Source organism: Protopterus annectens, chromosome 5.part1 (assembly GCF_019279795.1).
Source record: "Protopterus annectens isolate FY-2018-M chromosome 5.part1, PAN1.0, whole genome shotgun sequence".
Classification (NCBI taxonomy): Eukaryota; Metazoa; Chordata; order Ceratodontiformes; family Protopteridae; genus Protopterus; species Protopterus annectens.
The window spans coordinates 522998173-523023467 of record NC_056736.1 but is presented as its reverse complement, the minus strand read 5'-3'; the positions used below and the strand labels follow the sequence as shown (position 1 = coordinate 523023467).

General features: G+C 38.9%; 1 protein-coding gene across 1 annotated transcript in view; it reads left to right on the top strand.

Annotated features, from left to right (window-relative positions):
* The window catches only part of CFAP44 (cilia and flagella associated protein 44), a 1689287-nt gene that overhangs the window by 579978 nt on the left and 1084014 nt on the right, over window positions 1-25295 (top strand). The window lies entirely within an intron of this gene.

The window sequence follows — 25295 nt, the reverse complement described above, 5'->3', positions numbered from 1 at the left end:
CATCTGCAAATACAAGTAATTTGTAGGGTAGGAGAGGGTGTGCTGGAGATGTGGTAGTATGGATGCTGGGAATTTACATATGTCAGTATATAAGTTGATGTTACACAGGAATGGGAAAGTATTTTTAGGAAAGATGTGCCAAGGGACTGGAAATTTTGCCTTTTAGGTTTGGGGAGGATAATAAAAGTCTGACAGTTATGGAGGTGTCTTTGTTTTTGCATTTGGGTAACTGGATTGAGGAAAAATAGCAAAAGCATGGAAAGGGGAAATAAACTGGAGAAAGACCTTTATACGATACAACAGCATATGATTGTACAACAGGATTTTTGAGTGTTCAAGGTAGCAGGGAGAAAAACATTAAAGATTAGGGATACCTATAGCAATAGAAGACAGTTTATGGGATTTAAGAAGGGGTCAAGGGTTTTATGGAGAGTAGAGGATTTCATTAGTCTAATTCTTCTAAATCAAAATTCAGTAGTGTTTTTTCTTTGCCTTCCCTTCCTTTGTGTATGGGCCTATTTATACTGCTTTTAAGGATGTTAATGAGGGCTTTACTTGTTTAATAACATATTGTTTTCGAATGTTACAAAATTGTTTAATATGGATCCATGTATACTAAAATTATATTTTGTTCCATAAAATCCAATAAAGATGAATAAATGTTATTTACTAGCCTTCAACACATTTTAAGGGGGTATGAACGATGAGATGTTATCACAACAGACAATTGCCTGCACCCAAGGTAATGAAGATCCAACAGAAAGGCAGATATTCTTTCTTTTTTCTTTCATATGGGAAATTTGCTTACTAGCCTTATTTGCAGAGTCTACTAACACAAATATTGGAGCTGTTGTGTCCCCCCATTACTCTGCTGTTTCCCAGGGCCTTTGCTTATTGGAGTGCACTTGAGATGTGTCCCTTTGCCAATTAGTCCCCATCTCTTCAAACAGTAAGAGCCCCTTAGCTATGTGGGATATGGATGCCTGATAGCCTTAGCAAGAGTACTCATGGGGGCCATCATAGTATATTTGGTTGGTCTGTTTTTTTTCTCTTCTGTGAGGAATTAAACCTTGCCTCCTTGAACATGCAGAGTTATGCCTTCTGGTGGGCACTTACAGTGGGTTTGCCATAAGCAGACATATCCTCCCCTCTGCTAGGACATGTCTTTTAATGCTCTGTCCTCATACTTGAACTGGCTACTACCACTGTCAGAGAGCCACAGTCTTCATCTGGAGTTTTGAACAGGCTCATCTGTCTTTTGCTTCCCCAGCATTAGAGCTGAGTACACTTATGCTTTGTCATTCCTCTCCCTCTCAGTGTTGGCCTCCCCAGCACTGGGTCTGTTTGGATTTGGGTCATTTGGGTCTCAGTTAGGGCTTCAGCCCTCCACTACAGGTAGCAGGAATTCTGTCAGTTGTGTAAAGAATGTGACCCAGCACTTCTCCAAGTACAACTTCCCTATTGTCTTCTAACCCTGTTTCGCTGCATTCAAAGGGTCCATCTTATTTATCTATCAGCATACATTGTTAATCTTCATCTGCCTGCTTTTCTTGGGATTCTCCTCTGGCCTACATGCCTACAGTGAATTTTTTTTGCCTTGAGGGAATTTTACATTTTAGTAAAAAGTATGGCAACACACAAACCAGGCAGTATATTGAAAAATTCAACCATATAATATGATTTAAAAGCTTTTAATGAAGGAGGTAAGTGCATTCACATAACAGCTTCATCAGACCAAAAGACCTTCAGAGTATGATCCATTTAAATACAGTACTTCAGCCAATCAACATATAGATAGCTTAAGTACATTAATTTAAAGTGAAACTAACCACAGTCTCTATATAAAATCATTCCAACTCCGAGATCTCACTATAGCGAAGGAAAGGGCAACTCCGTGTAGTTGGCCAACTACCTCCTTGCCTCCTTGCCCTGTGACATATTCATCAAATCGCTAAATACGGTTCAATGTATATTTGTCGCTCTTTACGTGTTTGCTCAAAAGCAGTTTCATGCTTCTAATATAGACCCAAATACGAATACATTCTACATAGAGGAAAAAAACGTGAAAATATGACCAACAGAAGACCACTAACTCTGCTGTTTGTAGTTTAGTGCTTTCTTTCGTTTAATACCAATGAACGTCTTCAGAACAAACAAACACTGCTCAATCCACTTCTTTAATATAAATTAGTTAATTGGTAGTCCAATCATATTAAGTCATCAATGAAAAACTCAAACAAACAGACGAATCTTAAAACAATATATGTGCATCTGTTTCTATACATTTTTATTCACATTTAAAATGTGATGTTTGCATAAATATAAAAATTCCATATTATTTATATATACAAAATTAATAATGTAGTTTGTCATTTAAAAGACATTTCACGTTTAACATACCATTTAGTCCTGGAAATTTATCGCCCCTTAAAAAGTCTTGCCACTTTATTTCTTTAATTTCAAGAGCATTGTTGAAATTACTAACATAGGGAACATCAATGAAATCCAAGACAAAAAATGAAACTTTTAAAATCTACACATTCCATAGCATGCTTCGCTAAAGCGTTATTAACATCCTTATTTTTAATAGCTAAACGATGTTCATAAATTCTTTTATATAATGCTCTAATCTTTTTCCCAACATAAAATTAAAGCAAGTGGAACGTGTAGCTAAATAGACTATTCCACAACTTTTACAATTGAACTTAGATTTACTAGTGACCATTTTTTGATTATGAGGGAAACATATATTCTTTGAAGAATCCATGAATCTACATTGCTTGTAATTATAACAAGGGTAAGTCCCCACTGGTCCTCTTGTCATTCTTTGTTCACTAATCTCTAAAATGGACTTCACACTGACTACCTTTTTATAAATAAAGTTGGGATGGTCACCAATAACCCTGACCAAATCAGTGTTACCCAAAATCACTTTCCAGTTGTTCGAAATAGCTTGTTTGATTCTGCGAGAGTCTACACTAATGGGAACAGGAAAGGCACAGTCCATCTTTTTATTACTGTCATCATTCTTTTTAGGAGAAAATCCGCTAGTCAAATTGGGTGGAAATTTGTCCTTCCTGACCAGCAGAATCTCTTCAACAATGCTCTTTAACTTATCATGAGGATACCCTCTCTGAACAAACATGAGAGTTAATTTGTTGATTTTTCTAATAAAATTCTCATCTTCAGAAATGATCTGACTGAGACGTATAACTTGCCCCCTGACTAGATTTAACTTCATAAAGTCAGGATGTCCACTGTCAAAATGGAGGAAATTGTTTCTGTACGTCTGCTTTCTATATACCGTACTGGTAAACTTCTTCTCACTGACATCCATAGTGATGTCTAAATCCAGGAACCACACATTCATGCCTACTTCACTCATCACAAACTTAAGTCCCATTTCATGTTTATTCATTTCCTCCAAAAACAAGTTTAACTCAGCAGTTGGACCATTCCATATAAAAAACAAATCATCAATAAATCTCCTATATAAAGAGACAAACTTGAATCTTTCTTACTTGGTCAGGAATGACAACTCACACCAACTTAATACTAGGTTGGCAAAAGATGGTGCAACCTTCGCCCCCATGGCCACCCCACATGTTTGATGGTAAATCTTACTGCCAAACAAAAAGAAATGATTCTTTAGAACTAAATCTAGTAACAAACAAATGGACTGAACCATGACATCATCATAAGTAGTATATTTTACCAAAAAATTATAAACTGCTTCAACTCCCATTTTTTGATCTATTGAAGTATATAAAGAAACTACATCCACTTTTACTAATACAGTTTCTGTGCCTTTAAAATTGTTAAAAACCTGGAAACAAGCAAACAAACTGGTACAACAAGAGGTCCTGGTCAAAGCAAAGCCCAAAGCACAAAGTAATATTCCTTAACGCAAATTTATTGTGGAAAGACAACAAGCGTTTTTGCTACTCCAAAAGAGAGAAGCTTCATCAGAGAAGTACAAAAGGGCCAAAACCTTTTTGAACCTAAGTAGCAGTTGGTACATTACATCACTTCCTTTCAATAAAATAAGACAATACACTTAAAAGGGCGATACCAAGTGAAAGAAACAAAAATACATAGTAAAGTAACTCATCAGTTAACAGTAACACAGTTTATATACATAGAAAATGTTTGAAAGTAAAATTAGATAAAGTGGTTTTTAGTAGATGTAAAAACAATATTAATGAAAGTTGCCTAAGCAACTCAAATCCAGTGGATAATTAGATCAAGAGAATAAATAGTAAAACCATAAATTTTTTTAAAAATATAAAAGTAGCTATTTGTTGTTTTGTAATAACGTTAAGATAAGTCAGCCCAACTAGTAAATAAGGGCAAACAAGAGCTGAAAAAGTGTTCTCAATATAAGCATCATCTCAGAAATGCCTTGAGTTTAAGAACAGGTGCAATATTGCAATTCTCATTTAAACCCGGGTTATTAAAGGCATCAAGTTTCAACTGCCATTCCAAGTCACGGTTTTCAAGAACCAGTGAAGTAGGGCCACCTCTAATGGATACTGGTACATGATTAATGCCCATAAATGTGAAACTGTGCCCTGGGTTACATGTAACGTGCTTAGCTAATGCGTTTTCAGTTTTACCTTTTTTGATGGCGTAGCAATGTTGGTAAACACGCTCCTTAAATTTTCTGTCGGTTTTTCCGACATAGAACGCAGGGCAACACACACAGAAAGCAATGTACACTATAGACTTTGTTTCCCCTTTAAAATTGTATTCATGTAACAAGCTCAAAAATTGCTATGAATTTTTCAAAAAGAAGGGAGTATTGTTAACCAAAGGATTCAATAAATAGTCTAAATAATGAGAGATAGTAACTGTTTTACTTTTCTTTGCAGAAACAATGGGTCTGAATGGTGGGTTGGTAGAATTCTTATGAATTTTTGGAATTCCAAACAATAAACCTAACACAGGCTCTTCAATATATGTTAAATGTGTATAAAAATGTATGGAAACAGATACACATATATTGTTTTAAGATTCGTCTGTTTGCCTGAGCTTTTTATTAATGACTTAATATGATTGGACTACCAATTAACTAATTTATATTTAAGAGGTGGATTGAGCAGTGTTTGTTTGTTCTGAAGAAGTTCATTGGTATTAAATGAAAGAAAGAGGTAAACTACAAACAGCAGTGTTAGTGGTCTTCTGTTGATCCTATTTTCATGTTTTTTTTTTCCTTTATTTAGTTTCCAGTTTCGTGAATTGATGGCTTTTTTTGTTTTTGTTTTTTTTGTACATTCTACATAGGCTACAGTTGTGAAAGTACCTGTTTGTATGCATGTCCAGAATCCAAGATATCAGAAAGTGCAACCAGCCTTTGTTTTATTTGGAGTTAACAAACTGGGTGCATTAATGGTGAGCCAGACTATTTCTTGCTGACCAGTTACTCCTATAGGATTATACAATTGTTCAAAAATTAAATCTTTTCAAGGAACCATCATTCTACAACAACAGCTGCTTCTTCTTGCGTACTTCATATGAGTATAATCCATGGCTGTCTATGAAACAGCTACTTGGCTAATGGTTCACATATTTATGAAATATGTCTATCAGCCTGGGATGACATGCTCGACAAGCCACGTTGCTTCGCAAGAGACGGCTTGCACCTGTCACCCCTTGGCTTTCGAATACTGGCCAAGGCTCTTGCTGCCCCAATAGTGCCTTTTTTAGGCAAGGCTCAAAATTCAAACCCACTTCTGTGAACAGCACAAGTAAAAAAATGAGGGTTATGCTACTCAACGCCAGAAGTTTAAATCTCAAGATGCATGCGCTCGAAGCACTCCTAAGTATGGAGAACTTCGACATCTGTGCAGTAACTGAAACCTGGTTCAAGGCTCCAGAGAGCACTCCAGCACTACTGGGCTACAACTCATATCACACATTTCGGCCACAGAACACAGAGTGAAACACAAAAGGAAGGGGTGCATCCATATTCATCAAGAATACCCACACCTCCAGGTTAGTGGCGCAGCATGCTACCTCTGAGATCATCCATGTGCAACTAACCGGGCAAATCTGCAATGCAAATTGTGACCTGCTACCCTCCATAACCCAGGACCACCACTCCACCTTTCTGGAGACACTGGAAAACATGAAGGTCCTACCGAACACCCTGATCTTGGGAGATTTCAATTACCCTACCATTAACTGGGAAAACTACTTGAGTACAAACTCACAGGCTCAGCGCTTCCTGGAATTTATCAACTCAAATGCCCTGGATCAGCTGGTAAACTCCCCTACCAGAGGCTACAACATATTGGACCTGGTCATCACCAACATGGGCGACAGGTGCTCCGTACCAGAGGTCAACCCATCACTGGTTAGATCAGACCATAAACTAATCACCCTGGATGTCCACACCCCACCACCACCACCAACCAAGGAAACCACAGTGAAAAACGTTTCTAAAGCAAACTTCACCTTACTTAAGGCAGAGGTGGTAAGTTTCACAGCCCCCACGCTAAAGGATAACACTGCCCAAGATACAGAATCCTTTACAATTGCACTCTATGAGCACCTACAAGGATGCATGGATCATGCCATCCCTAGCAAGACCAAGACTCACTCCCTTAAGAGAAGGAAACCAGTCTGGTGGACCCCTGCCATAAACAGGTTATACAACAAAAGGAGGAAACTATTTCCAAAAAAAAGCAAATTCCAAGAAGGAAAGACATCCCTGATCAGTATCAGTAAGAAACTAAGGTCCCTCATAAAATCATCCAAAGCTAACTTCAGAAGAAAAATAGCCAAGGATTCGAAAGATAACCACAAAGCCTTCTTTAGCTATATCAAGAATCTAAGTGGCAACTGACAGATATGGTCTGAGATAGTGCAAAATAGCACAAAATATACTGAACCTACTGATATTGCCAACATACGGCAGATAGATTCAGTGCAAACTTCACCTCCCTCTCACCTTCAAAAGGGCCCACAACAATACTGGAAAAGTGTAGTGTCCCGGAAATCACAGAAGCACAGGTGAAAACAGCCCTTTCAAAAGCCAAAAACACAGCATCAATGGCGCCAGATGGTGTCCCAGGCTGCGTCGTGCACGAACTACAGAACAAACTAACCCCCCACCTAAACACACTGTTCAACCTCAGCCTCTCCACAGGCTACGTGCCCATAGAATGGTGCACAGCAATGGTTATTCTCCTCAAAGGAGGGGCCACAACTGACCCTGGTAACTATCGCCCCATAAGCCTGACTAGCCCTGTCTGCAAGGCTATGGAGCGCATCATCATCATGGAACTCATTAACAATGACATTGGGAACCTCCAAACACTTGACACGACCCAGTTCGGCTTTGTTAAGGGCAGATCATGCCTACTAAACCTGGTTGACTTCTTCGAGACAGTTACCAAGGCCATAGATGAGGGAAAGGTGGTTCACACAACCTACCTTGATCTCACCAAGGCGTTCAACACCATTCCTCACTCGGGTATTATAGAAAAACTCACCAGCCTGAACATAAACCCCTACGTCACAAGATGGGTTGCCAACTGGCTTACAAACAGAACTCGCACGGTAAGAATAGCGGGCTCCAGGTCTCAATCTAAACCAGTCATTCTGTCCCCAGCAAGGCTTGGTTCTGGGACCGCTACTGTTCGGCATATATTTCTCAGAAGTAGAGGCAAACACAGGAGGACTATGGCTAACCAAGTTCGCCGATGACTGCAAACTGGGAGCCATAATTGACTCTCTGGCTGACACAGACATCCTCCAAAAAGGCCTTACTGAGACAGACACCTGGTGTCAAAAGTCATGGCCTCAAGCTAAATGCCAAAAAAATGCATAGTCATCCCATTTGGGAAAAACAAAACACCCACAAATTACCACATAGGCGGCAGCCCCCCTAATACAGAAGAGGTAATAAGAGATCTGGGGACCCAGGTAGATAGTAATCTGTCCTTTGACAATCATATTACCAAAGTAATTAGGAAATCCTTCTTTGTAGCCTGTCTAATTACTAAGGGGTTCACATCTAGAAATAAAGAGGTTATAGTGCCCCTCTACTCGTCACTCATCAGACCCATCATAGAGTACAATGCCCCATTTGAGATGTACCTCACAAGACACTTCCAACAGCTTGAAAGACCACAAAAGCACCTCACCAAGAGGATTACTGGCCTCAAACATATGTCCTATGCAGCCCGACTGAAAAAACTCCGGCTCTACTCAGTGGCATATCACTTACTCAGAGGTGATCTCTGCCTGACTTACAAAGCCATGTCCAACTCAGAATTGATGGACATGCTCCACCTAAAGAAATCCAAGTCACTGCGAGCCACACACTCTAGTGAGCTAAACCTTGCCACAACAATAAATAGAACATGCTGGAGGGATAGATTCCTGTCACAGAGACTCCCCATGCTTTGGAACAAAATTCCTAACTACATTAGGCAGATCCCCTCACTAACACTCTTCAAGAGAAGCCATGACGAGTGGATGCTTGAAACACCCTGGGGTCACTTCATTGGCTCTGCTTGACAGAGGCTCAGTTAATTAATTAACTAAACAAACACCTCATCTTCTCAAATACAGACAACTACGTAATCTTGCCAAAAAACAGACAGTTAAAGACAAAAAATCATTTTATAGCTCAGGCCAGCATAAACATAGATCTAACCCCTGTAAATTCTGGTCTACACTAAATAGCATCGTTTACCCAGGCTCTCCCTCTAACCCTTCCCCCTACCCAAACACGACTCCGGAGGAAACAGCTACCCTACTAAATTACCACTTCATCTCCTCCATCCAAAACCTTCTACCCTCTCAAACTAACTCCTACTTCTTACCTGATCCAACACCCACCCCCAATAACACTTTTTTTCTCATTCCAGCCACTTCCCACTTCTTACATCAAATCCCTACTGCTCAAACTCAAACCCTGCTCTCTCTCTACTGATAAATTACCTCCCACCTTCCTCAAACTTGCAGCTGACTCTATTGCCTACCCTGTGACTATATTAATTAATAGATCCATGTTAGAATCTACTGTTCCTACTCTGTGGAAATCTTTCTACACCACCCCTCTCCATAAGGGAGGCAACTCTACTGATCCTACCAACTATCGACATATTGCCATTCTGTCCCCCCTATCTAAGATCCTAGAAAAATGTATTCATATTCAGCTTCTAAACCACCTTCTCAATCACAGCTTACTCACCCCTACTCAACATGGTTTCCGCCCCTATCATAGCACTACTACTGCTCTACTCTCCTTCACCCACACCATTGCAGAATCCCTGGACAATAATAACCCTACTTCCTGTCTCTTTCTAGACCTCTCCAAAGCTTTTGATACTGTATCCCATCCTTTACTTCTATCTAAACTTGCAAACTTTCACCTATCCTCCTCCACCCTCAGCTGGTTCGCTAGCTATCTATCTGGACGCCAACAATCTGTCAAATGGCTCTCCTCATATTCTCCTTTCCTGCCTATCTCTACTGGGGTTCCACAAGGTTCTATCTTAGGCCCCGTTTTATTCAGTATCTTCACTAATGACCTCTTCACCTCTTGCAATAATTCATCTCTCATTCAATACACTGATGACTCCACTATTATTTCTACAGCCGACAACATCTCCGACCTACACACTCTAACCCAAAAAGCTCTACTCTCCACCGAACCATGGCTTTCAAAAAACATACTAATCCTAAATCCAAAAAAAAAAAAAACTCTTGCTCTTCCTCCCCTGTTCTCTTGCTCAACATAGATCTTCCTTTGTCATTAAATCTTGTAATAATACAGCCATCCATCCTGTCACCCACACTAAACTCTTAGGGGTTATCATTGACGATGGACTAAAATTCAATCAACATATACAGCAAAGCATAAAGAAAACCCATCAAAAACTTGGTCTCCTATATCAGAACAGAAAATACCTCACTCCTGAGGCTAGACTCACCCTTGGACAAACAGTTCTCCTCCCCTCTCTTCTCTATGCTGCCCCAATTCTCACAAATATTCAAACTACTACCCTGAACAAACTTCAACAAACCTACCACAAAATAGCCAGATTAATTACTGACTGCCCAGACAACACACACCACTGTATTCCCTTAAAGTCTCTACAATGGCTGGAACTCCCACAATTACTTCATCTCTACCAATTTCACATGCTGCACTTTATGCTGTTCAATCCCTCCTGCTGTCCTTCCCTATATCTCCTTGTTTCCATCTATACCCCTTCTCGATCTCTCCGCACATCAAATCAGCAATTGCTTGATGTCTACCACCCTAACAAGTCTGTTGGTAAGCAACTCTACAAGCATTCTGTGGCCCAAGCTTGGAATAAACGTCCCCTTAATATACGCTCTATCTCTCATACTCCACTATTTAAAAAAGAACTGAAGACACATTTACTCAATTCCAGAACCTGTCCCTGCTATGACCTTACTTAGTTCTCCCCTCCTCCCACACTCATATCTCTCTCATTACATCCTACTATCACTCTTGACTTCCCCATCTGTTCATCAACTAAGAATTTAATTTTTTCAAGAAACAAAAAATGTAGTTGTTTATTTCTACACATGTAGATGTTTATTTCTATTGCTTGCTATTATTGTTTGTAATACTTGTTTTTTTTTCTTGTTCTGTAATCATAAATTGTATTTGCTGGAGCTTTTGTCCTCGAGTCTCCACTGAAAATGGGACAAAAACCCAGTTGGACTAACCCAGTTAACAAATGTCAATAAATAAAATAAATAAATAAATAAATAATCAATTGGGCAGCGAAAGCCGACACACTCTGGCTAGGCTTATAAATGCCCTTGGGCAGATAGCCTAGTACCTACCTATGAACCTAAACATTACAATTTACTGTCCAAAGATAGAAGTATTCCTGCTGTGGCATTTACAGTCCAAAGCTAGTTGTGTTTCGTAATGCATTTGATCAAAGAACATTTGGTGGAACCTCCACATAGCTGTTGAGCATATAGCTTGGTATTTTACCCAACCAGCAGCCTGAAGACAGAAACAATGAAATATCTTAGCATGGTTGTTATGAGGTACTCTGCATATCTGTAGATGATTAAAATGATTCTGTCTTCACAGTACACACAATCTCCATAATGCCCATTCTTTTTTCCAGGAATATTTGTTCCATGTAGTGGATTTACATTGAAATGTAGAGACATAGAATGTGTACTTTAAAATGTCATTGACAAAATGTGTAGAATGTGTTGACCACATAAACGGTTGTAGTTCCATTCCTGAGATTTAGACTCACAGATGCTAAAGTCTAGTATTATGGAAGACACAGCAAGTGTATAGGTGAAACTACAGTCTCTTTCCACAGGCACAACAAACCAATGCAGCCCCCAAGTTAAAGCAACAGACACCATTATGAATGGATGACTAGACCTTCAGCTTTGCATTTGTTGACATTTTGATGTCCTGTGCTAGGCCTTAGCTTGTGCAAGTCCATATCTCACACTAGGTGCATGGATCCAAGCCCTGTAGTAACCAGTTTAGTCTACGACTTGTAGATTGGATATTCTGGCCATGACCTTGTCAAGATGTGACATTGTAAGTCTCATGCTGTTTTATGGTTCAGTGTTTTGGTGCATGATATTTTTTTGTGTTTTCCCTTGTAGTTAGTCCTGAAGTTGTGCTGGAGAGAGCATCTGATATACAGTGGTATTTGGTTCTGTTAGGTCTATAATCAACCATTACAACAATACATTGGTTAGTCTTTTACCAGGAAATGGTCCTAATTGCAGAATGATAGAGCATGGTAACTGAGTGTTTGAATTGTGAGTCTATCATCTGTTTTTAAATATGTTGAGCCATCATAAAATAATGTGGCTTAGGTAAACTAGTTTGGGTTCTAAGCACTTCAGAGCTCTCCTGCCTCTGAAAAAAGTGCTCCTCTGCAGGCTTTCAAGGATCGACAGTCAGCTTGTGCTGTTCTGCTGCTGGGCGAATAAGTTCCCTTTGGGGAAAACCTTTCACATATCATTTTCTTTGTATAATCTTAGTTCCTCTTGAACGTAAATTTTAAGCTAGGAATATGTGATTTCTATGACTGTCACATGCATTTACTATACTTTTAAGCAGGAATGCACTTTTGTTTCTGCTAGTTTAAAAGTTAAATGTTGTAAAACTGTGTTTTTTTAGGAGAAACTATGTTTAGATTACTTTTTGGAGGCTGATAAAGTTTATTAGAGTGCTTTTTACTATGTTTTAACTGGAAAAAATATTTTTAACTACTTTTAACATTTTAATGGCTTGTGCTTCATAGTTTGCTGGGAAAGAAGCACAATTTTTGGCTTGACTATGGGACAAACTTCTGGTACAATAGTCAGTCCTTCTTCAGCCACAGAAAGAAAAAAGTTAACTAAACAGTCTTTGCCACCACAGCAAGTTACCCATTTGCTGCAGGTGTGGCTTTGCTGTGGTCAAAGCTGACTCCTCAGACCACTCTTTTTTTCTCAGATCCGACTGGTGTTATATCTATACAGCTACTATGGACCGGGGATTAGCTATGTACCCCCCAGCTGCTGGGGTCCTGTCAGTGGGCAAAGGAGAGTGTCTCTTGTTGGTCTTAGGAGAAGAGACATGGAAGGTGCCCCTGATTAGGCAGAATGTTGTGCCCAGTCCTGGGGAAGCTGCTTCTGCTGCCATTAATAAATCTACTTGCTCCAAATTTCCTGTCAAAAAGAAGCATAAAACTAAACATTTATTTCTCCTACACCAGTTCCATTGGATAGGAGTAGTTTATTAGGTTTGGCTCAGGGTGCTGTACGCACTATTAACCCATCCTTATATGGTGGTTTCTGGTAAAAGAAAAATGGATTCCTCTTTTCCTGAAGAGATCCAAGAAATTTAATCTGTAGAGAAATATGTTGGGACAGTTGCAGGTTTTTCTCCTCAGATTTCTGATTCAGACTCAGAGAAGGGCATGGCATCTGAATCTCATTGTGAGACTGTTTTTAGAATGTGTCAGTGTTTTAAGTGGGAGAACACTGAAGTTTCTCAGTGCCTCAGAAAATACTGTGAGCTGTTAGAACTGGAATTTCCAGAATCTCCTGCCATATCCACTGTGTTGTCAGTACTGGAGGATGCATTGGTGTTGTCAGTACTGGAGGATGTATTTGTCACAGCTTGTTTTTTTTTTTTCTTACAGCCAGCTTGCTATACCTAAGAAAGCAGATTGAATGTGCAAAGATCTTTGGTCTTTCGAATGTTTATACATTCATCCCAGACCTGGCCATCATTTTGTTAATTTTAATCATTCTACTTCTGACAAGTATGGCAAACAGTTGATAAGTTGGGAAAAAACGTATATGCTTCTGTAACTTTAATTTTTAGAAGATTGAATTGTCAGGCTCTTATATTAAAGTTTATTCTGATTAATTGTGAAAGTATGAGGAATGTTCGTCCGCAACTCTCTCTCGTAATGAAAAATCTGCTTTGTGTGGTTTCGTTTCTTCAATTTCCCAAGACACAAAGTGTTTAGCTCCTGTCATAGCCCTTTGCAGGCTACAGAGTATCCACATATTCCATATTTAGACAACCTGTTATCTTTGCAGAGCATACCTCTCAACCTGGAGACATCAAAAGTCTGGACAAAGGCTCATGAAAAATAGGTGCAAATCTGTGCATTGATTAACATAAAATCTGCAAACATATTTAGGCAGCCCTGCCCACTCCAGTGGAATTGTGGGATACCAACTTTCAAGCACAAATTGAAGAACAGACATCCAAAATATTGGCCCCAGAGTCAGACACTGTAGTAAATGGTGCAAGCAAACATGCTTCATTATGTAGATTGCAGTACTCACAATGTAGTATATATCACACAGTGTCATTCATGCACTTTCTTCTATGTAGGGAAGACTAATTGCATGTTTAAACAGAGGATTCTGAAACATTTGTCAGACATAAGGTTGGGTCAGGTACAAAATGCGTTGTTCCAGCATATTCATGCAAATCTGAGTCATGCCTTTAAGTTTTCAATACTGCAGGCTGTGAAAAGTAGCATTAGAGGTGGGGACTTAGTGAACCACACTGAAGTGATTGGGACTAAGTGGATCATTGAACTTTCAGTGGATAGGTCTCCGGGCTTGAATGGGTTAATTCCATTGAAGCCTATTTTGAAAAGAAAGAGGGTGCATTACTGATTTTAATTGGTCTTCATTACTTTAAAATGCTTTGATGTAGTTCAGTTTTTTTATCTGAAGAAGGGTACACACCAGAAAGCGCTCATCTTGGATTTGGCTGCTACATCTTTTTATCTTTTTGTTTTTTATTGTTATTTTATTAAAGGTGTTTCATTGTTATACAGCCTGGTGTTTCACCATCTTTTGCTCTGACTGTAGTAAATGGTAACCAATTTTTTTTTTTTGAAATGTGTAGCAATGATGCTTGTTCACTGGGAAGGGAGACGATGAAGAATGTTAGGATTTTGTTTTTGTGACATGCAGTATGTGGGTTTTGTGGTAAAAGTAGGGCATTTAATGGTAGGCAATATTATAATCTTAGCAAAAGATTGTAGTTTGCTAGAACAAGCCATTTTCCATGGCCTGCTGATCAGCAGCGTAGCTAGAGTTTGTGCTGGCTGGGGCTGTCCTTGAGTTTGCCTCCCTTCTCCCTCACAAAACCATGGTCGAATGAGGCCCCCCATACACATCCCTCCCCTTGCAGTCATTCCAATGTTCCATTACTTGGGTATTTTACTCCATTTGCCATAAACACACTGTAATGTGCATACTGCTTTACTTCTACAATGATTATTTGGATTTCATTTAAAACTTATTTTACATTTTATAGCAGACACACTAATACACATCTGCTAAACAAAGCAATATAGTCTCACAATGAAAATAGACTGAGCATTAAAACTTCTCTTCCTTGAAACTCACATTCATTGAAACAGCATTGAAACCCACATTCAAAGAAAATGCATCTGACCAGTAGTTGATAAGATTGCGTTTGGGCTGTTTTCAAATCACAGGCCCCTTGCACATGAAACATACATGTGTTCTTTGATACTCTTGTTAGAGCACATTTTAAATTTATTGTTTTGAACATTTTTCCAGTAATCAATGAAACAAAATGCATGAACCAATAATGACAAAACTGCCCAATTCAGAACATTTCTGTTATAAAAGTCTACTCAAATGTCTACAATCCACCAGTATAAGTAAATATGCACAATCTCTGCAGAAGTAAAAGTCAAATAATTCCACATTAAAAAGATCTAGACTAATGAAGAGGTTGCTGTTGGCAAGCAACTTATATTTCATTGTTTCATCTACAAATAAAGTGCCTGTTTTCTTTGAGGAATAAATTGTCTATATTACATTAAAAAATGATAAGCTAGTAATATTGCAATAGGGAATGGATGGCAAACTGATAACCAGTTCATAGCTGCTATGTATCTCCTCCAAAGGAGGACATTCACAGGACTGCAGCATCCACCCCCTTTAAAAGTACAGCACAGTACAATATCAGCAATCCATCTACGTACTGCAGGAGTAGAACGCACAGCTTGCTGCATCAAAAGCAAGTATTCTACCTGTTGTGCTACTAACAACACAAACAAACTTGGCATAAGCAGCACTAAACATGAAGAACTGTGCAGCACAAGAAAATCTGTGAAAAGCCAAAATGTATTGGTGAGGGGGTGGGGACAAAGGCCCAAAACCAGGGACACATTTTAAACATTGTTTGTCTAGTTTTAGAAAAGTTGCTAGAATAAAATGTTTTGTTTTACCACGTGTTCCCTGAAAGATAGGAAGACTGAAGCTTAAATGGTTATCATTATTTAGTGAATTCAGTTTTCACTAATGTGCCAAAGAACCGCAAATTCTAAGAGGAACAGACCACCATACCTCTCAACCTCTTAACTTAAGAAATATGGGTAAACCAAAAATAATTGGTAGACAGATGCTCAAAAATGGAGCAGATTTTAAATATCTTTCTTGGAAAGTTGATAGAATAAAAGGCTTGTATTAACTTGCATTTTTCTGAATGATACAAAGCTTTAGACTGAAATATCTGTCACTATTTGTGACTTCAGTCCTCAGTGAGTAGCCGGAAAATTTTATGAGGAGCAGGCCAAAATGTATGAGAAAAAAAATCTGGACATTCTGCAAAAATCTGGACAGTTGAGAGGTATGTCAGACCAAAAGTATGAGCCAGACATTCTTTAAAACTTAACTCTTTGAACTACAATTGGTGGTGGTATGGGTACAGGATTTAGGCTGTTGCTACCTGTACTCAATTTACAGGGTTCGAGTCACACACACACACACACACACACACACACACACCTTTCAGCAAAGCAGGTCTTGTTTTAAACGCACACTTGTTTCAGCAAAAGCAGGTCTTGTTTCAAACGCACACTTGCTTCTGCATAAAGCAGCTCTCGTTTCAGCATGTTAGCATATCACACACTTGTTTCAGCAAAAGCAGGTCTCATTTCAAACACAGCTTGTTTCAGCATATCTCTGCATAAAGCAGCTCTCATTTCAGAGTGTTAGCATATCACACACACTCTTGCTTCAGCAAAAGCAAGTCTTGTTTCAAACACAACTTGTTTTAGCATATCTCTGCAGCAGAATACAAAGCAGCTGTATAGCTTTCGTACCTCCAGCGGACTGCAAATGCTATTGTTTCAAACACAAAGCTTCACAATATAAAATAGCTCTTGTTTCAGCATATCTCTGCAACAGCAGAAAGCAGCTCTTGTTTCAGCATATAAACATAAAATAAACAGTCCAAGCATATCTCTGTAGCAGAATACAAAGCAGCTCTTGTACCTCCAGCAGACTGCAAATACTAAACATAGCTCTTGTTTCAGCAAAAGCAGGTGGCTTCAGAATATAAAATTGCTCTTGTTTCAGCATCTCTCTGCAGCAGGGGAATACAAAGCAGCTCTGGTTTCAGCATATAAACATAAAATAAACACCCCAAGCATATCTCTGCAACAGAATACAAAGCAGCTGTCATTTCAAAGCCTAAAGAAAACCTAGAGAGTACTAAACATAAAATAAGGGACTGCAGCAGCTAAATTCATAAATAAAACTTCTTTCGGAAGGACTGCAGCAGCTAAACACACACAGCAGCTTCTCTCAATATATAAATAAAGCTTGTCTTGGATTACAAGTACAGCCAGTTCTCTGGCATAAAATAAGCAGCTCTGAATAAGAAGAGGAAAAACCCACAGAGCTCTTGACTGCTGCAATTTAAATTTAAGTAGTAACAAATGGCAGCTGCTTCGTGAAGCTGACGTCATCATGAGAGATAATGTCAGGATCAAAAACAAACCCGGGAAATTAAAAAATTAAAGGGGCCAATCAGGAATTCGTGGCACCCCAATATGTTGCCCTCAAAACCGGTATTTACCGAGGAATTCAGTATGGTTGAGAGGTATGTTGCAGAGTCTTTTTCAAAGTGATAGGAGTGTCTCACTTGATTCTGGGTCTGTTGGCATATAGGATTCTCATGATATATTTGGGATGACTCCACATGGAAAGATACAATGGTGTCTGACATCTCTTTGGTCCCAGCACCAACATCCATTATCCTTTCAGATTCTATTCTGGGATTTGTTAGAAATCACTTGGTGGAGACATCAGATATCTCTGAATCCAGTCTCCCCTTCTCCCATCCTACTCCAAAGCAGTCAGTCATGACTGGTGTCTCGGACTTTGCATGGGGAGCACTGCCAATGAGAATTAAAGTTCAGTGTATCTGGAACAACAAAGACAGACACAAGAGATTCTTTCTCTTATCAAGACACTCAACTCTCTGAATAACCTTTGGTCTCCAGGACCTCTTCAAGATGTTACAGGCAATACCACAGTGGATGTGCTTCATAAGCTAGTGGTAGCAAGGTCTAACCCCATGCAGACTAGCCATGTTAGCTTGGTATATAGCTTTGCAGCACAATCTCACTCTGCAGGCATCCTACATTCCATTAGAGGAGAATTGTGTGGCAGACAAACTGAGCAGGACAAAGGCAGACTCTCAAGAATGGAAACACAGACTGGATCTTCTCACACAAGAACAGGACTGTTTCAAACATGCAACACCAAACAACTTCGACTGACTGCTTGGGTGATAGGGTCTTAATACCTTTTATGGACGTGTTTACTGAAGAGGTGCAGCAGAAACTAATTAGTTAAGAAAGCCTACTACTAAAAAAATATATATTATATTGGTTCTAACAAGCTAACGAGCACCCATTCAGGGCTGTATTTCTCTGGTTTTACAGTATTTCGTCATATGTTCATAGATTCTTAGGAGATTACTAGGCTAACAGCTCACGAGCGTTTACAAGCTAGCCAAAATAACCCAATTTTACCTAGTGTATGGCCCGAATATTTTACAGATTTTACAGATTTCCCCTATTCATAAGGGACACAAGTGCCACCCCAGGTGTGAATTTATGATTCCCCTACATTGATCCAGATTTGTCTTGAAGAAGACCAGGGATGGATTCTGCTTAATATGAATAGGAAGCCTATTCCAAAGAATGGGCAGTCTCTGAAATACATATCTATCTCTCCAGCATGTACTATTTGATTCGCACTGACTACATTTAGATACTTAGAATGGGTGACCCTTGTTCTGTTTGTCTTGTGGATATGTAGTAGTTTCATCGATGCTGGTTTTGTGAGTGTCTTGTAGGTCAGGCGTAGATCACCCCTTAATAGTCAGTAGGAAACAAAGTAAAGGGAAAGGGCATTCAGTCTGTCCCCATAGGACATGCTGTTAATACCCTTTATTTTCTTAGTGATGAACCTCTGAGGCTGCTCCATCTGTTGTGTGCCTAGATAAGTACATTCCAAATAGTGCATCACACTCAGTTATTCATAAAATGAGGGCTGTGTTTAGTGAGGCTGTAATCTTCCTAGATCTGGATACCATAACTTTACTTATAAGTTGTGCCACATATAATGATTTCTCACCACTGTGGACATGTGATAGTCAAAGTTCAGGTGACTATCTGTGTACCTAGATCCCTCACCTTTGAGTCTACTCATAGGGGATGTATTGTTAATGTAGTTAGCAGGGGTATTTGATTTCCCAAAGGGTACACTAATGCATTTCTTTGCATTTGGTTTCAGGTCATGTTTCTGACACAAATCATTTGTCTGATTTAGATCCCCCTGAAAGAAATCCACAAGACTGGAGACTTCAGTGATTGCCCCAGCTTGAGTCATCTGCAAACATTGTCATTCAGAGGCCTTCCATATTGGCTTTGGCTTCTGAGAAGTATATTTGAAACAGGACTCATCCTAGCACTGAGCCCTGTGGCACACGACTAGTAACTGGCCTCATGCTGGAACTTGAATCACCTACTTTAACCACATGTCCTGTCCTTGAGCCAATTGGCTATCCATCTGGTGCTATAGGGATTTAAGCCTGGCTTTGTGAGTTTACTTATAATACCCGACTGAGGAATAGTGTCAAATGCCTTGGGTAGGATGAGGTTGTGGTATGTACTGTTTTGCCCTTATCCATGACCTTAGTGACATTCTCAAAGAAGTCCACCAGATTTAGTAAGCATTACCTGCTCTTGACGAAGCCAAATTGGGTTGGGTACAGTGTTTGGAGGTTTCCTAGGTCATTATTTGTCAGATCTATGATTATTCTTTCCATGGCCTTACAAATAAGATTAGTCAAGCTTATGAGTCTGTAATTTCCTGGGTTGTGTGAGTTACTTTCCTATGGCCTGTCTTTTTCCTCTATCAAGGTTCATTTATTGGTCATTTTAGCATGTCTGCCCATGGATACATCTCTTTCAAGCTATTCTTATGTCAAAATGTTTTTGAAAGGGGTATTGCATAAGAGACCTCCAAGAAAACTGGTGGCTCCTCTTTGGGATCTTAATTTTGTGTTAGAGAAGCTAACACTTGTTCCATTTGAACCAGCTCATCTGCCTGACTTGAGATTCTTAATGTGAAAAACTGTTTTACTGATTGCTCTGGCTACTGCAAGAAGAGTATCTGAGCTGGAAGCTCTTATGGTGGGCCAACCTTATCTCATTTTCCACAGCGACATGGTTTGTTTGAGAACAAATCCTTCTTTTATGACTAAAGTGGTATCTGAGTTTAATTGAAGCTAAACTAGCCATCTCTCTGTCTTCTTCCCTGAATTCAGAAATGAGGGAGAAAGAATAGTTTTTATCTTGGATGCCCACAGGCAACTCTGGTACTACCTTTACAGAACAAAATCTTTCAGAACTTCCAATCAGTTCATTTCTTATGAAGATAAGAAGGGATAACCTGCATCAAAGCCGATTATTTCCAAATAGTTGTGCCAGGCTATTACCTATTGTTATTCACACCACAACAAAACTGTTCAAGTTAGGGTCAAAGGCACACTTTCCCAGCACCTTGGCTTCATCTGTTGCTTTTTGGAAAGGGCTGGACTCTAGAAGTATTTTAAAAACAGCAACTTGGTTCTCTAAACATTCTTTTACATGGCACTGTAAGCTCAATACCTTCTCCAGGTCTAAGTCAGGCTATGGTAGGAGCATTCTCCAGGGACTCAATAGAGCTGTTTTTAGTTTATATTGAAAAAAGTTTGAGACCTATACTAGATAATGTACCCTCCATATTAAGGGACACAAACCAGTTTTTGCAGAAGCTTTTTGAATGCAAGCAGGGTCGTGATTAAATCTTGAATTGTTTAATGATTATACTGGATTTGTGCTCTCTGTTTGCAATTATACCTAATGATGTAGGTGTGGACTATATAAGGCTTTTTTCTTTCTCATAACAGTGAATATTCCAGCAGTCAGATTAGTTTAATTAGCTTGTTATTAGGGTTTGTTTTGGAGGACAATTATTTTTTGTTTGATGGAAAATATTATCTGCAGAAGTTAGGAGTGGCATTTGGTACTGTTTGTGCCAACAGTTATGCGAACATGGTGCTAGCATAATGGGAATCCACAGAACTGCTAACCAGCAATCACTTGTCACAGTACATCAGGTTTTATAAACGATTTGTGGATGGTATTTTTCTTCTTGTGGGAGGGTTCGCCTGTGATGTTAGCTGCATTTGTGGAGTACCTTAATGTGACCCCCTCTTTTCTAAGGTTTAAAGAGTTTTTCACCTACAAATATGGCTTTCCTGGATGTCAACATTAAGAGAACTGCAGATGCCCATTTTAAGATGAGTGTGTGTAAGAAGCCATGCAGGAGGAACAATATTCTGCATCGCTTTAGCATGCATCCAGGTCATGTTTATAGGAATGTAATTAAGAGCCAATGCATGAGGATGTCTAGGCTGAATAATGAATAGCAATAGCTTAGAAAATGCACTTATAGACCTACACAGGAATTTTACTGATAGGGGTTATTCTGTGATGGAGATGGAGTGTCCGATACCGATGGTACATCTGATGAGAACCTGTAGACCAAGACCGTACTTCTCCTCTTGCCTTGACTCAAGTGAGAAGTCTATTTCACCATCTGCAACTAAACCTAATCATATTAGTGTTCAGCTGATGATAAAATTAAGCAGATTGAGGAGGTGAGCACCCTAAGTTTTGTTTTAAAAATAAGAGGTCACTCAGATGCCTTTTGTGCTGTAAGAGTGATCTGAATGCAGATAAGCCCTTGGGACGTTTAGGCACCTTTACTTGCCACTCCTGTAATGTATCCCTTTGAATTGCTTTGCTCATCCTACTACAGGGAAGCAGTACACACCACAATTGTATGCAAATTGTGCCAGTACTGATTTGGTTTATTTAGCTATCTGCATGGTGTGTTTATGCTTTTATGTGGGGAAGACTAATCATTTTCTAAGAAAAAGGATCCATGAGCATTTTTACAGTATACAGAAAAGCAATGTGATTAATGCACTGGCAAAGCATGTCAGTGTATATATTATTTCACATTCTTTTAATTTTATGGTTCTGCAAACAATATCTAGAGATCTGAGAGGGGGGATGGTGAGAATAAAACCAAAGCAGCTCAGTTAAGGTGGATGATTATATTACAAGCCAATAAGGACTATGATTTAAATGATGTGCTGCCTTTAAAGCAGTTATTGAAATCACATGGCTTTTTTTATTGATTTATTGTGTCTGTTATATATATTTTAAAGGAAAACTCCACCTTCTCCGACAGTTTAACTCGACTGTTAGGTTGCTTTTCTCCCTACAGTAGGATTCCAGTACTGTGTAGGTACCTGAAACCTGCTTGTACTTTATAAAACTTTCATTTCCTCCCTTTGGTATCAAAGGAAAAGAAAGACCACCCACTATTTTTAAGCTCAACTTCCCACATAAGTTGCAGAGGAATTTGCCTACACTTCCATGACATTCCTTAGACACAGAAATTTGTAGTCAGTCGCTCAGGCTGCTGTAAACAAGACAGAGAGGTATGAAACTATTTTCCATTGTCTTTATTGCAGAGAGGAAGAGAACTTACACTGATTCACTGCTGCTTCCAATGTAGCTATGCCTTTCATAGCAAAACAGAGCAACTAGATCAGTCAATGGTTCAAAGGCAGTTGTTACCTCTTCTGATAAATTTACATAAGCAGCATTACAGTATTGAAATGCTAAGCTTTAAACATTAAATGTCTGTTGTTTATACTACTATGCATTTTAAGATGACCTAAATGTAGTATCAAAAAGGTCTGCAACATTTAGAAAAATGCCAGAAAATATATTTTCTTGCAATTCTTGTAAAGTATCAGTACATTTACCAAAGTGTAAGGAGAGTGGCTGCCAATTCATCTTAGACTACAAAAATATACTTTGAACAAAGGCCTGCAATTTAGCAACTATTTTGACTGCAGCTGTATAATAAAACAAACCCTGAGACACACATCAGTGAGGGCCATTCAAGAAATAAAAGAAGCAGTCCTGTTACTGACAGTATATAAGATAACAGTGATTGACATTAATCCCATTTTATGTCAGTAGAATGGAAATGCACCATTACTTCCTTATATCTAGAATGACTCATGTAAGGGAGACTTGAAATGGATTATGAGAAAGAGAAATGCTTTAAGGAAAATACGATCACGTAAAGTCAAGCCAGATTGACAGACATTTTGCAGAAAACATATTAAAATTTTATAAGAAGCAGTCAGCGTGATTTTGAGATGTTAAAATAACTCAGAAAACAGAGAGTGAAAAAATAGAGTTTTGTTTAAGTTCTAAGACAAAGTTTTCCTTTAACTGTGATCTAGTATACTATGGTCTGAGGGAAGCACCTTATCGTGTGAAAGCACTTACCCATTAAAGTTTTTACTTAGTCCAGGTTCTCCAGGTGTTCCTGGACTGTCTTCCTCCTCCCAGTTGATTTAAGCTATAGTAAGCTACCCATATATCTTAAGCTACTGTTGCAGTGATCAGTATGAAGACCATAGTGCAGTTATATAAGTAAACATACCACAGCAGTAGATATTTGAATGATCAATGCTGTAGTAGCTGCTGCCTCCTTCTAGCCCCCTTCTTTTTTAGTTTTTTTTTTTTTTTTTTAATCCAGGGTGTGGGTATTTGTTTTTTGTTGCTCCTAGCAAATTGCTCTCAGTGCACTGCCTCCCTCTCATAGCTGGCTTGAAAGCTCTGAAGAGCTTAGGACCCAAGGCTGTCAATTCATCATGAGCTAATGGTTTGGGTGCAGGAAAGGTACCCTGAATCTTTGGAAGCTGGCCAGCTGTTATATCATATGCACGATAAAATCCATATAGCTCAGGCACAGTGATCATTCGAACATCTGCCGTTATGGTAACTTTACTTACATAACTGTACTTTCTAGGGAACATATTTAGGTGAGCAGTGTGGTTTGTAATGAGCTGTGTGTGCAATGTGTAGCATTTTTTTAACAACATTGTAATGAATGGGAAATGCAGTATTTGATCCTTGTATAAAGGAAAACAGGGTGATGCTGTTTCTAAACCAATTCTTTCCAGCAGATAAGTGCATTTTCTATTTATGACATTCAAGAAAGCTTTCAATAAAATTGTCAAGGACCTTGGTTTATCACATCCATCCACTTCTACTGATGGGATATCCACCTCATGGGTTCAGCATCTGCTTACTCCAAAGCTACAGACATTCCCTTCTCCCACAGTGCGCCAGAGTACGCTGACAGTCTTCAGATCAATTTTGCTGCTTTTATTCTTCAGATGTTTTCCCCAGAACTCTACTTAGTGTGCCATTTTAATACTTCTCTCAGTTGACTGTTCAGTCATTTTCTCTCTGATAATATAAGGATAGCCTGTTTGTTTTTGTTGTCTAATGGTTTGCCTAAATTAAAAAAAAGTTTATATATTCTCCTTCTACTCTCACTTGATGAAACAGCAGTCTAGTCTACCCTGATGGCTCTCTGTTTTTGTAAACTGTATTTAATTGTTATTCTCTCTTTTCTCTGCACTGTTATTATCTGATTGATGTTATGTTGTCCTAACTTGCCTTCATTCTTACTGGTTGGGTTCAGAACCATTCCTCGGTTCCGACTCGGATGCATTCTAAAGCTCAGAGTCTTCCACTTGGCTCATGGCTGAAATGCTATCCCATGATGCACCAGTGTGTTTCCCCAGATCTTGTTTGCCGCGAAGCAAGTCGGAGGTCTCCATTTTGGCTGTGGCTAAGTTTTATGCTTTTTTGAATATTTATTTTTCAATTTCTGGTTAATCCTTTAACTATTTTTCCATAATATTTGATAGTTTTCACAAGTCTAATTAGGATTGTCTGAATTGTTAACTTTTATTATATCTACTGCTTGGTTGCTGTTGTTTCTTTTTTTGGCCATCGTTTCTTGTCAGGCCTTTCACCCTATCCCATTCGCTAGTTTGTTCTTTATATTTTTTGCTGCTGTTGTTGTGTGTATCCCAGAGCTTGGTCCATTTCAGTTAGAGGGTCCAGCGCCCGTTTGAGTTAGAAGGCTAACCCTTTCCTTCTGTCGTATAAGTGTATCCATTTGAGTTAGAGGATCAGTAGCCCATTTACGTTAGAGGGTAACCGAGTCTCTCTCCCTTTGTGTCTTTCTTAAGTGTGGCTTTAATATTTCCCTTTAACTATTGTGCGCTGTGCTTAGTGTTTAAATACATAAGATATTTATATTCTTGGTATACTGTAGCTTAGTATTTTTGGTGTTGGGGTTTAGCATTTATATAGCTTTATTGCCTTAATTAGTGTGTGGTTGTTATTAATCTCTATAACTTTTAGAATAATGTCTAAGGAACAGAAAGAAGTTAAAAAATCCAGTTTTAAGAAATGCCAGCATTGTTTTCAAAAGATGCCCTTGACTGACAGGCACACAGTTTGTGTCTA